The following is a 12,685-nucleotide window of genomic DNA, read 5'->3' on the forward strand; positions in this document are numbered from 1 at the left end:
TTTTTGGTACCTAAACCAGAGAAAGCAAAAACAGAGAAAGGAAACTAAAGATCAATTTCTCTAATGAATATCAGTGCAAAAGTTTCAAATAAAATAGTAGCAATGAGAATAAAACAACATATTGTAACAATGAAACATTATGACCAGATGGGATTTATATCAGGAATATACAGTTTATTAAATATTAGGGAAATTATGAGCATAATTGACTATATTAATAACAAAACAAACAGAAATCAAATGATTATTTAGATAGATGCAGAACAAGTCTGATAAAAAGTGGTCAGTTGTTTCAGTCATATCAAACACTTCATGATCCTATTTGGGATTTACTTGACCAAGATACTGAAGTGGTTTGCTATTTCCTTTTCCAGCTCACTGAACAGATAAGGAAATTGAAGCAAACAGGGTTAAGTGCCTTTCTCAGGGTCATATAGCTAGTAAGCTGGATATGAACTCAGATTTTCCTGACTCCAGAGATGGTGCTCTATCCACTGTGCCACCTAGCTGCACTATCTTGACCAAAAAAAAAATCCATTTCTATTAAAAACACTAGAAAATATGGGAACAAATGGAGCCATTCTTAAAATTTAAGTAGTATCTATCAACGCCAAGAGCATTATCAATAATGTGGATGAACTCAAAGCCTTCTTCTCATTGAGATCAGGGCAAAGCAAAGATGTTCTTTATCATCACAATTATTCAATATTGTATTAGAAATATCAGCTATAGCAAAAAATATGAAAAAAATTGAAGTTACTAGAATAGGTAATGAAGAACTAAAACTTCCATTCTATGCAAATGATATGATAGTATACTTAGAGAACCCTAGAGAATCAACTAATAAACAAATTTAAATATTTAATAACTTTAGCAACGTCGCAGGATGTAAAATAAATCCATATAAATCATTAGCATTTCTACAAATTACCAAAAAATCTAGCAGGAAGAGAGAGAAGTATAAAGTACATTTAAAGTAACTATAGGCAATAAAAAATACTTGGGAGTTTACCTTCCAAGACAAAGTTAGGGACTTTATAACCATAATTAAAAAATACTTTCCATGCAAATAAAGAGAAATCTAAACAATTGGAGAAATATTAATTTGCTCATAGGTAGGCTTAGCAATATAATAAAAGTGACAATTACATCTAAGTTAATTTATTTTTCAGTGCTATGCTATTCAGACTACCAAGGAATTATTTTATAGAACTGGAAAAATAATAATAGAATTTATTTTAGAGGCCAAGAATATCAAGGGAATCAATGGGGAAAAAGTGTAGCCTAGAAGTTCTAAATTTCAAACTATATTATAAAGTGGTAGTAATAAAAACATTTAAAAAATTGAGAGATGGATCAATGAAATAAATTAGGTATATTGGTAGATGACCATAATAATCTAGTGTTTGATAAATCTGAAGGTCTAAGTTTTGGGGGGTAAGAACTCACCATCTCATAGAAGTTGATAAGAAAATTAGAAAATAGTTTGGCAGAAACTAGAAATGGACCAATATCTCATACCATATAAGGTAAGTCCAAAATTGATAAATGATTTAGATTTTAAAAGTGATATTATAAATAAATTAGGGAACCATGGAATTATTTTCCTGTAAAATATATGGATAAAAGAAGAGCTTATGACCAAATAAGAGATAAAGAGTTTCATGGGAAGCAAAATGGATAATTTTGATTTCATGAAATAAAAAATGGTTTATACAAACAAAATTAATGCAGTCAGAATTAGAAGTAAAGCAGAAAACTGGGGGGGGGTGAGGAATTACAGCAAGTTTCTCTGATAAAGGCTTTATTTTTTTAATATATATAGACATGCCAAATCTATAAAAATAAGAGCCACTCCCCAATTGATAAATGACCAAAGGGTATGAACAGGCAGTTTTCAAAAGAATAAATCAAAGCCATCAATAGTGTCATAAAAATGTTATCAATAGTTATTGAATAGAGAAATGTAAATTAAAACAACTCTGATATGTTACCTAATACGTATGAGATTGGCTAACATGACAGAAAAGGAAAATGATGAATGCTTGGAGGGGAGGGGAGCATTGGAAACATTGGGAAATTAATTCACTGTTAGTGGAATTGTGAAGTGGCCTAACCATTCTGGAGAAAAATGTGAAACTGATTAACAGAGTGCATACCCTTTAACCCAGCATTACCACTGCTAGATTCATATCCCAAAGAGATCAAAGAAAACGGAAAAGGTAATATTTTTATAAAAAATATTTCCAGCAGTTTTTTCTTTGTGGTGGCAAATAATTAGAAACCGAGGGGATGCCCATCAATTGGGGAAATTGTTAAACAAGTTGTGGTATAAGATTGTGATGAAGTACTATCGTGCTATAAGAAACTATGAGCAAAATAATTTTAGAAAAACCTAGGAAATCTTATAAATGAATTGACGTAAAGCAAAGTGAGAAGAACCAGGGAAACATTATACACAGTTATAACAATATTGTAACAATGTAAAAGACTTGATTACTTTGATCAAGACAATGATCTAAGACAGTGATGGGTAAACTATGGCCGGCAGGCCAGATGCAGCCCCCTGAAATGTTCTATCTGGCTGAGCAACAGTATTCCTAATCTGACAAATACAATGAGTAGGATACAACACAATGAAACTTCGAAAGAGTTGCCTTAGAAACAGATTGACAGATGAGCATTTCCTTTCCTTTGGCCCCCTCTTTAAAAAGTTTGCCCATCACTGTTCTAAGACAATTCCAACAGATAAATGATGAAAAATACTACTTATCTCCAGAGAGAAATGAGTGCATATTAAATCATACTTGGGAAAAAAAGCTTTCTTTTTCACATGCGTATGTTTTGAAATGTGGCCAATATGGAAATATGTTTTATGTGATTTCACATGTATAATTGATATACTGGTTGCTTTCTCAATGGGTGGAGGGAGAAAGAGAATTTAAAAATCAAAATTTTAAATAATAAATATTAAAATTTTTCTTAATGTAATTGAGCAACTTTTAATGAAATGAATAAAATATATTTAAAAAGGAAATTCAGGAAATAGACTTAATTTTGCAATGAAAGACAATATAAGATTTCTTTCTAGAGAACATTTATAATAAATAGTCTCTGTTCATATCAAGATTGCTTTTAATGTAAATGTCTGGCAGTCATAGTTTTTAAACAGCCTGAAATGTGTGCTACATTCTGTAAGAATGCAATTATTTATAATGTCTTGATCATGTGATTACACAACTGTTAAGTTTTGGTTAGAGGGAAACTGAGGAGTATGAAGGAACTACTCTGGAGCATTGTACAGAATGAAAATGAGAGCATATGCAGGTGTCTGTTTGGAAATGATCTATGCTTAAATGGTGAACTTGTAAACATTTGGAAACAATTTGAAAGCAAATTGACAAACTGCAAAAGCACACTGTCTGCATTGTATGTGTAAAATCCCTTAGAAGTGGTTGGAGTTTGATCTAATAGCTGAGTGAATATGAAAATCATTTTGTGCACGACTGTGATGATTTTGAATCACTGAAGAAACTAACTTTTAATGCTTCAGGGATGCATATGCCTAATGTTGTTAAAATATTTGTAACATAACTAGACAACTATTTACTGCTTATAGTGTCATAATAGAATTTTAGCATGAACCCCTTGGATCATTATCATGAACCCCCAAGAGTTTTTCAAACTTTTTGGATTCAAGAAAAATTGGTTTCAAGTCTCACCTCTGACCCATACTCATTTCAGGACTGCAAAGTTGTTTAACCTCTTATTGCCTTAGGAAATTCTCAAAAACTATGAGTTGCAGAGTAGGTATCACTTTTCAGAGTTTCCTCACATGGAGATCTTTATGCCATTAAAACAATAGGCAAAAATAAAAATCCTGAACTTCTTTGTAAATGTGTTACACTTGTTCTGTCATACTTTTGTATTTGTATCAGAAGAACTTACCACAGTGCCTGGCGTATATTAGCCATTTCAATTGATTATTTTCTTAAACCCTTACCTTCGGTCTTAGTATCAATCCTAAGACAAAAGAGTGGTAATATGAGTTAGGTGACTTGCCCAGGATCACATACCTAAGAAGTGTTGAGCCTAAGTCTTCCTGATTCCAGGCTTGGCACTCCATCCATGTTGCTACCATGTGTCCCCTTATCTAATTATTCAACAAAGGCCCTTGTTACTATTGTATAACACGGTAAATGTCTTAAAGCGTTTTATTGTATTTTTATTATATCTATTTAAGCTAGCATGGTGTCATAGAAACAATGCTAGATTAAGAGTCAAGAGAACTAAGATCTAGTTGTAGTCCTAAATTTTTGTTCCATTAACTAACTAGCTGTGTGACCCTGGACAAATCACTGTACTTCTCAGGGTCTCCGGTTCTTCATCTGTAAAATGAGAGGAAGGACTTATGTATTGATTAAGTAAATATTAATGAAGTGCTTACAATGTGCAAGGATTCAAAAATTAAATAGAAAATATCAGATTCTATTTGAAGTTTATAATCTACGAAGAAAAATGTGAAGTAGAGTAGTAGAATGATATGATATATTCGCACCTTAATGCGCAGGTGAAAATGGCAGAGACAGGTATAATCAGAGGCCTGGCTCCTCTCTGCAAAGGACTGAACCTGCATGCTATACAGAGAAGTAGTGGGGCAAGCATCTGTCTGGCACACTGTTGGAGCTAGATACTGTTTCCCGCCCCCGCCCCCCACCCCCAGACTCCTAAGAGAGGTAACACATTAGATTTTCATCTGTCTTACTCTCTTTAATATCTCTGTGATCTAGAGTTATAAGTATGGTTCAGAAGGAAAATAATTTATTTGTTTTTTGTTTGTTTGTTTTTAAACCCTTATCTCCCATCTAAGAATCAATACTAGGTATTGGTTCCAAGGCAGAAGAGTGGTAAGGGCTAGGCAATGATGGTTAAGTGACTTGTCCCAGGTCACCCAGCTAGGAATTATCTGAATCCAGATTTGAACTCAGGACCTCCTGTCTCTAGGCCTGACTCTCAATCCACTGAGTGACCCAGCTGCCCCCTTTCTGGTTTTTCTCAAAGGTGAAGAATAGCCCTTAGTTTACCTTCACTGGCTTCCCACCAAAGCTTGATTACATGAAACGTAATCACAAACAGCAAATAATGAGTAAACTTAGTCATTCAAGCAAAAGAGCAAATATGAATTGTAGTACTTCCACAGGTTAGAATTTACTAGAGAATACATAACAATGAATGAGGTAGGAGTAAGATTAAATCCTAACTCAGAGTGAGAAAGAGTGAGGGAGACAGAGAGGAGAGAGAGAGAGAGAGAGAGAGAGAGAGAGAATATTCTCATTGATATTTTCTCTGGATCACAAGACCTAGATATCCAATATTTTGGAGTTTCAGCTTCCTATGCATGTCTGTGGCACTGGGGAGATCTTGGTACTTAGCTTCCCATATTAAGTCTTTTGAAAAATTTCTATTCATCTACTGTTAGACCTTTCTCTCCTTACTCTGGGTTGCAGTGTCTCATTCAGCTCTTCTCCAATGACCAAGAGACATGCCTTCCTCTGAGTTTTCAGCACAGAATTACTTCATAGAACCTCTTATGCTTGGGTAGAAGCATGGTTTTCTATAGAAAACAGAATGTAAAAAGATCCAGGGGGAGATCCGGACAAAGAACCTGAGAAAAATCTGCATAGGAAGAAATGATTGCATGACTAAACAATCTCTAAGGTCACTTTCAACTCTAATGCAGTAAAGGTCTCCAAATATATACAAAGTCTGCACCATCCACTCAAATAGAATTTTTCTCTTTACTTAGGAATATTTGGTCTTATGCAAAAAAAATCCGAGTATGACAGAAAAAAAAGACAGAAAAGTAGAGAAATGGAGAAATGAATGGAAGTTGAGGTAGAAAGCTGAAAGTGAACTACTCATTCATATTAGCAGTTTGTTTGTTAAAAAAATGAATGAATGAATAAATAAATATATACATTATTTATATATATATATATATGTAGATATATATGTGATTGTCCCAAGACAAAATTGGTGAGTAACTATGTCAGACTGAGTTAACAAAATATTTATAGGTTCTTCCCCATAACATATTTTGTTTATATCACAGGAGTTTAATGTACTCTATCTCTTTCTTCAATTTTCCCACCCCCACCCTTTTGCCTGTCTTCTTTGTCTTCTGGGGCCTATTCCCTTTGGAAATGCATTAGTTACCATGGAAACCTTAATGTCATTTTTTTTATGAGTGGGGTTTGGTGTAGCATGGAGTTAATTTATAGGGTGGTTAGGAATTCATGCCATGACTGGGGAAACATGAGACTATTATGATTTCTAGATCCACCTGTGTTGTAGAAATAGAAATGTTCACACTGTAGTTTGTACTCTTGTCATTACTATGAATTCTTTTAGTGAAATAAGGAGTGTAGCACAAATAACAAGGTATTTGAAGTCAGAGGACCTGAGTTCAAATTCTGGCTTTGTTAGTTACTCTCCATGTAAACTTGGCTGAGTCACTGCACTTTTCTGGAGCTGTTTCCCACTCAGTAAAAGAAGCATAAGATCCCTAAGATAATAAATATTGCCCCCTCTGCATCCATGATGTTATTTTAAAACCTGACACTAATAACAATAGCAGTTCTACAGTACTTTCTCATAATAGCCCTGTGAAATCAATAATAAAAGTCTTAACTATTTTAGAGATGTGGAAACTGAAGCTCAGAATTCAGTCTCAAATCCAACTCTAAGGACTCCAAATTCAATCCTGTAAACTATGAGTTCTCTGCCGATGTGAATGATATTTCACCGTGTCTTCATTATCACTAGTTCGGTTATTCAATTCGAAGAGCATATTAGAGATAATAAAGAATGAAGCACTCATTAGGCATTTCCATTAAAAGCTGTAAGATTTCATTGTGGTATCCCTGCTCTTGGGGTCAAGTGCTGCCTTCCTAGATGCTGGGGAATGGTGAAGGTAATATTTTAAAGCCTTTTTCGTTCATAAAAATCCCAGAGGCAGCATGGTAGAGGGGAGTAAGAAAGGAAACTGGAGTCGGGAAAAACATAGTGCTGAACTCAAGATCCAACAATCACTAACTAGGAATTGACTTCGGAAAAATCACTTAATCTTGCTGAATCCTAGCCTTTTCCTCAGAAAAAAGGGGAAAGGAAATACCTGAACCTTCTATCTCACCCAGTGTTAGTGAGGCAAGTGCTTTGTAAACTTAAAATGCTTTGCAGGGACAACTAGGTGATTCAGTGAATAGAGTGTCAGGTGGGAAGTCAGGAGGACCTGAGTTCAAATTTGACCTCACTTACTTCCTAGCTGTGTGACCCTGGGTGAGTCTCTTAATTCCATTTGCCTAACCTTTACCCTTTTGAGACAGAAAGTGAGGTTTTGTTTTGTTTTTAATGCTTTGTAAATATGTTGTTATTATTACATAATGTCTAACTTATTGTTCATTTCTCCGAAGAATCTAATTTATATTGACATGAGTTTTTAAACATGCCAATACCAATACTTGCTGGAATGGTTTGACTAAACCCTGAAGTGGAAAGAGTACTGGATCAGTAGCCAGAACAGAACAGTTATCTTACATACTAACTCTTTGGTCAGTCAAGCCTTTCAGCCTCAGTTGCCTTATCTATAAAATGGCTGTAATTTATAGAATTTACCTCATAGGGCTATTGTGATAAATTTAATCATGTAGGTAAAGCACTCTATAAGCCTTAAAGCTTACATAAATAATAGATCTCACTAGCTCAGAGAGAGAGCTTTGTAATAACACAAAGGGTATAGGACTAGAATCCAAGACACTTAGGTCTTGGTTCTGGCTCTAACATTACCTTGCTGCATTTTCTTGTGCAGACAATTTAATCTCCCTGGGACTCAGTGTCCTCATTTATAATAAGGAGGGATTTGGAGGAGAAGACCTGGTTCCTAGAACATTGTACATAGAGACTGATACATTATGGCACAATTGAATGTAATAGACCTTTCTACTATCAGCAATGCAATGACCCAGGACAATCCTAAGAAAGAAGGCTATCCATGTCCAGAGAAAGAACTGTGGGAGCAGAAACATGGAAGAAAAACATATCAAGTGGCTTGATGGGGATATGATTAGACTTTTGGCATTAAAAGATCACTCCACTGCAAATATGAATAATATGGAAATAGGTTTTGAACAATGATACATGTATAACCCAGTGGAACTGCGTGCCAGCTTCAGTAGGGGGGAGGAAAGATATGTGTGTGTGGGGGGGGATCATGAATCCTATAACAATGGGAAAATATTCTAAATTTTAAAAAAAAATTTAAAAAGAAGACCTGGTTCCTTGAACATCATATAACTGTAGCTAGAGAATAATGATGTCTGCAGAGAGGTTTACCTAAGAAACAAAAAATTTTAGGAATGGTTCTAATCTGCTAAATAACCATGGAAAAGTAGAGGCAGCTGGTGGCACAGCAGATAGAACACTTGAATGTAAGGCAAGTGTCTTATCCTCAGTTTCCTCAGCAGAAAATGTAATAATAATAGCCCCAACCTCCCTGAGTAATTACAAGGGTCAAATGAGATACATTTTTAAAGGCATTTAACACAGTGCCTGGCTCATAGTAGTGCTATATAAATATTTCTTCCCCAAATACTTTATCTTTCCAAGTTCCAGTTTCCACTTGGGGAAATTAGAGCAAAATTTTTTTATTTAAACCTTTCTTTTAAAATATATTCCAAGAGTCTGTGATTTCATCAATGTGGTTTCTCATTTTATTGAGGTAGATCACAACCCTTCCACACCTTAGTGGACAGTCTTTTTATGAATTACTTTCTGAAATATCCATAAACCTGTAGAGAGTTAGTAATATGATACAATGGGAAGAAAATACTTCTGATCCTACCTCTATGACCTTGGACACTTAAGTCACTTACCTTCTATGAGCCTCAATTTCTTACTCCATAAAGTGAAGAGGTTGAACCTTTGAGGTTTCGTCTAGATTTATGATTCTGAATCAACCTAGTGATGCCTTGATGATGTTTAAACTTAGCTTGGCCAAAAAGATATAAAGCTTATCCCTGGGACTATTCTTGGAACCCTTCCAGAGCTTTTGCTCCCCTGGCATTGCGTTGGAGAACCTGGTGTTACCTCCATGCCAGAGTGAGGCATTGGAGGAGGTCGTTAGGAGACATAGATTTTATTTTGAATATTTTCCCCTAGTTATATATTTCATGTTCTTTGCCTCTCCCCCAACCCCCCTAACCTCCCTTAGCTGAGGCACAATTCCACTGGGTTTTACATGTATCACTGATTAAGACCTAATTCCATATTATTGATAGTTGGACTAGAGTTATCATTTAGGAGACACAGATAGTTTGCTGATAATATTACATGGCAATTACCTTTGTGACTTAAAGGATGGTCTCATTGGGAATATACACTAAGTATGAATAACATTCTATAGTTTCTTCTGACATTTAAGTTCCAAGGCTCAATACAATATCCATTTTGTTGTAATTCTTGAAAAAAGAAAACAATATTGGCTATTATGTCCCATCAGCCTAAGCAGCTGTCCAGAAAGGAGGCTGGGGCAGAGGAAGTTCTGCACCCAGTAAGAATAATAGTTCTTAAGCAGTTCTGCCAAGGTATCACAGAGAATTCTCCATCAGCAAAAGATGCTATCTACAAATACCCTGGAGTCCTGGAAGTCGTTGGAGTTGATCATCTTAAAGTAAAAACATTTATTAATGCAAATCATCTAGTCTCTCATTTCTCCACACAAACTCCCAATACTCTTTGCCTAGAATAACTCTTGACTAGAAATATATTTTTGAAATGTACCCTACACAAAATATGTATATATTCTTATTTCTGTTCAATCTTTCAACCACAGAGTGGTGCTATTGCAATAGATAAGGGAGGGTGGAGTACAGCCTCTCTTTTAAATTTACTCTAAGGAGGAAGTTATAAGGGGTTTCCAAGGAGGAGATAGGAATTGCAAGGCAAAGGGCTTTGATAGTTCAGGTGCCTCCCTTACAAAGGAAGTTTCTTGCTCTTAGATAAAATGAGGAGGGTTGAAAGATGGTCAATGACCTAAAAATACAGTGAACTAAGAAGATGCTGAGCTATGATAGTATATCACCAAGTATGGTGTCCACTCAAGCAAGATGGAAGGAAGAGGTGAAACAATCATCTAGAAAATGCAAGACTTTAGGAAATATGAGTAACTCATAAGTTTCCTCTCAACAATGCTGTGAGGTAGGCATGGCATCATTATTTATTTGAACTTTACCTTTGAGGAATCTGAAGGTCCTCATAGATGTGACTTGTTCTTCTACATCAGCAAATGGGAATAAATTTAGGTTTTTAAACTCATTCCAAATCCCCAAATCTGGTGCTTCTTACAGAGGCCTGGTATGCTCTTGAATAGTATGGATTATGGCTGGCTACGTAAGCTATGTAAGCTGGAACCGCTCGATTTCTCTTCTCCCCCCTTCAATTTGGATGGATAGACACAACTGAAGCTTCCACACAAAGGTTTCACTGGAGAACAAAAGACCTGCTACAAAGTGTCAAGTTGCGGGTTGTAGAAGACTTCCCTCAACCCCCTCCCCTTAAAAATATTTTACTCCATTCCAACTCTTTGCCACTCAGTCTCCTCAGTTCAGCTATCACATTGCCATTCTTTAGAAGCCTTTCTGAAAGGGCAGTGAGTGGGGAAGCCCCTCACGTTTTGGAATTTGTCATAGTTCTCTGACAAGATGGGGAGTGAGGAGGGGGAGGGCTGGCGGTAGTGACTTCTGAATCACATCTTTGCTTCCTCACCATTTACAGAGAGGAAAGGCAGGTTCTCCCTCTCTCCTCCCTCCTCCCCCCATATATTTGACAAGATTAAGGTGTTGATTCTCATATTACAAGACTTGCCGATCGCATGCAAAAAAACACACCAGTTCAGGACAAAACCTGAGTTGAGAATCAAGGCAAAACTGCTTTTTAGTTTTTGCTTCTCCGGGACATAGTGAGAAGGGGTGTCAGTTGAAGGCATTTGCAGAACAAATCGCTGGTCTTAGACTCCTTTTCTTTCTCTGATTTTTCAAATTCAATTTCATCTCCTTCCTCTCCTCTCCCTCTGGGCAGTTTGAGACAGTAGAGCTCACCGCTGGTCAGCCAACACATTTTTAACCCTTTAACTGCAGCAGTTGGAGAGCCTCTTATTTCCACCCTCTGCCCCCACCCCAGCCTTCTTGCTTTTAATTTTAATTTTAATTTTATTTTATTTTGGTTTCTTAATACGAGGATGCAGCTGGAGAATGGGAGAAAAGCGTAGGTGCTGGATTTTAAGGGTCCGACTCTGTCAAAGAATCTAAATCTTGACTCTAAAATCCTTTGACACCGGGAGGGGAAAAAGAGAGGCGGGGGGGGGGGGGGCAGAGAAAGAAGAGAGGAGAGGGGAGGGGAGAGAAAAGGAAGGGAGGCGGGCAGAGAGAGAGAGAGAAAACCAAACCCAAACAGTACACGCCCAGCCCATGTCTTGATGGGGGGAGGAGGGGAAAAGCCTCTGCTGTCTAACCTGGGCTGGAAGAAAACCGCGCTAGAACCGGGGATACCTTGGCGCGAAGGGAGCCACCTAAGGAGAACCCAACCCCTCGGAGGGGCTGCGGGAGGTGACGCCCCAGAGTCTCGGTGAGCGCTTCTCCACATTTTCGATGTGACAGCCCCCATCAGCCGGGATAATGACGAGGCAGGTACAATCTATATAGTACGCAGCCCCCCAGCCCCATTTCTCACCAGTGCTTATAACCTCCCCGGCTTCCTCCGCTCCCCGCCCCCTTCGACTTCCCCTAGCCGCTCTTTGCTGCCTAGTTCGGGCTAATTCAAGCATACTTCGGCGTCTCTGTGCGGGTTTCATAGTTTTTTTAATACTTCCCAGACCCCACACCTTGGGGTAGAGGCAGGGACTGGTCAGACCCCCAGCCCGGGTTCGAAGCTCCGAGGTACAAAATCAACGCAAGATCGGATACTTTAATGTTTAAAATTGTTTATTTTTCCCGCTCATTGTCACTTCAGTTCTACCTTGGGAACGAGGTAGACTGGATGGGTAGGGGACTGATCACCGGGGTAGGAGAGTGAGATGTTGGGCACACAGGAGAAGTATCACTGTTAATGTAGGGAAGGGCCAACCAGACTACAGCTTAAGCGACTTTCGGGCCTCTTTGACTTCCCAAATGGGTGCTTCAAGTTGGCTTAAAACACTTTTGATTTCTTTTTGTTGCCTCAAATACTATTATATTTTTTCCCTAAATGGGAAAATGCGGGCAAATGGGAAAAGCAAAATGGTTTTAACCGGTAAACTGAGAGAGAGAGAGAGAGAGAGCACGCTAGGAGGGCAGCTAAACTTATCACCTTCTCTTCTGCAATATTCATCTTTCGAATTTTTTTCCGAAATTTTTCGAAAAAAACAATTCGCATTGCACCCCCTCTCATTTCCACTCTCACCCTACCCCCTTTCTGAGAAATCCTGGGGCTATTTTTCTCTTTTGAGATTATCTGCTTTTGGAGACGTGAGTCGCTACTTTTTGGCTTCAGGGAGAGGTTTTTTTTTTTTTTTTTTTTTTTTTTTTTTTCTCTTCTCCCTGATTTTGTTTTTCTCTCTAGCCCGCAACCACCACCCCTCCTCCCCCCCCCCCGT

The sequence above is a fragment of the Gracilinanus agilis genome, chromosome 5 (assembly GCF_016433145.1).
Source record: "Gracilinanus agilis isolate LMUSP501 chromosome 5, AgileGrace, whole genome shotgun sequence".
NCBI classification, from domain to species: Eukaryota; Metazoa; Chordata; class Mammalia; order Didelphimorphia; family Didelphidae; genus Gracilinanus; species Gracilinanus agilis.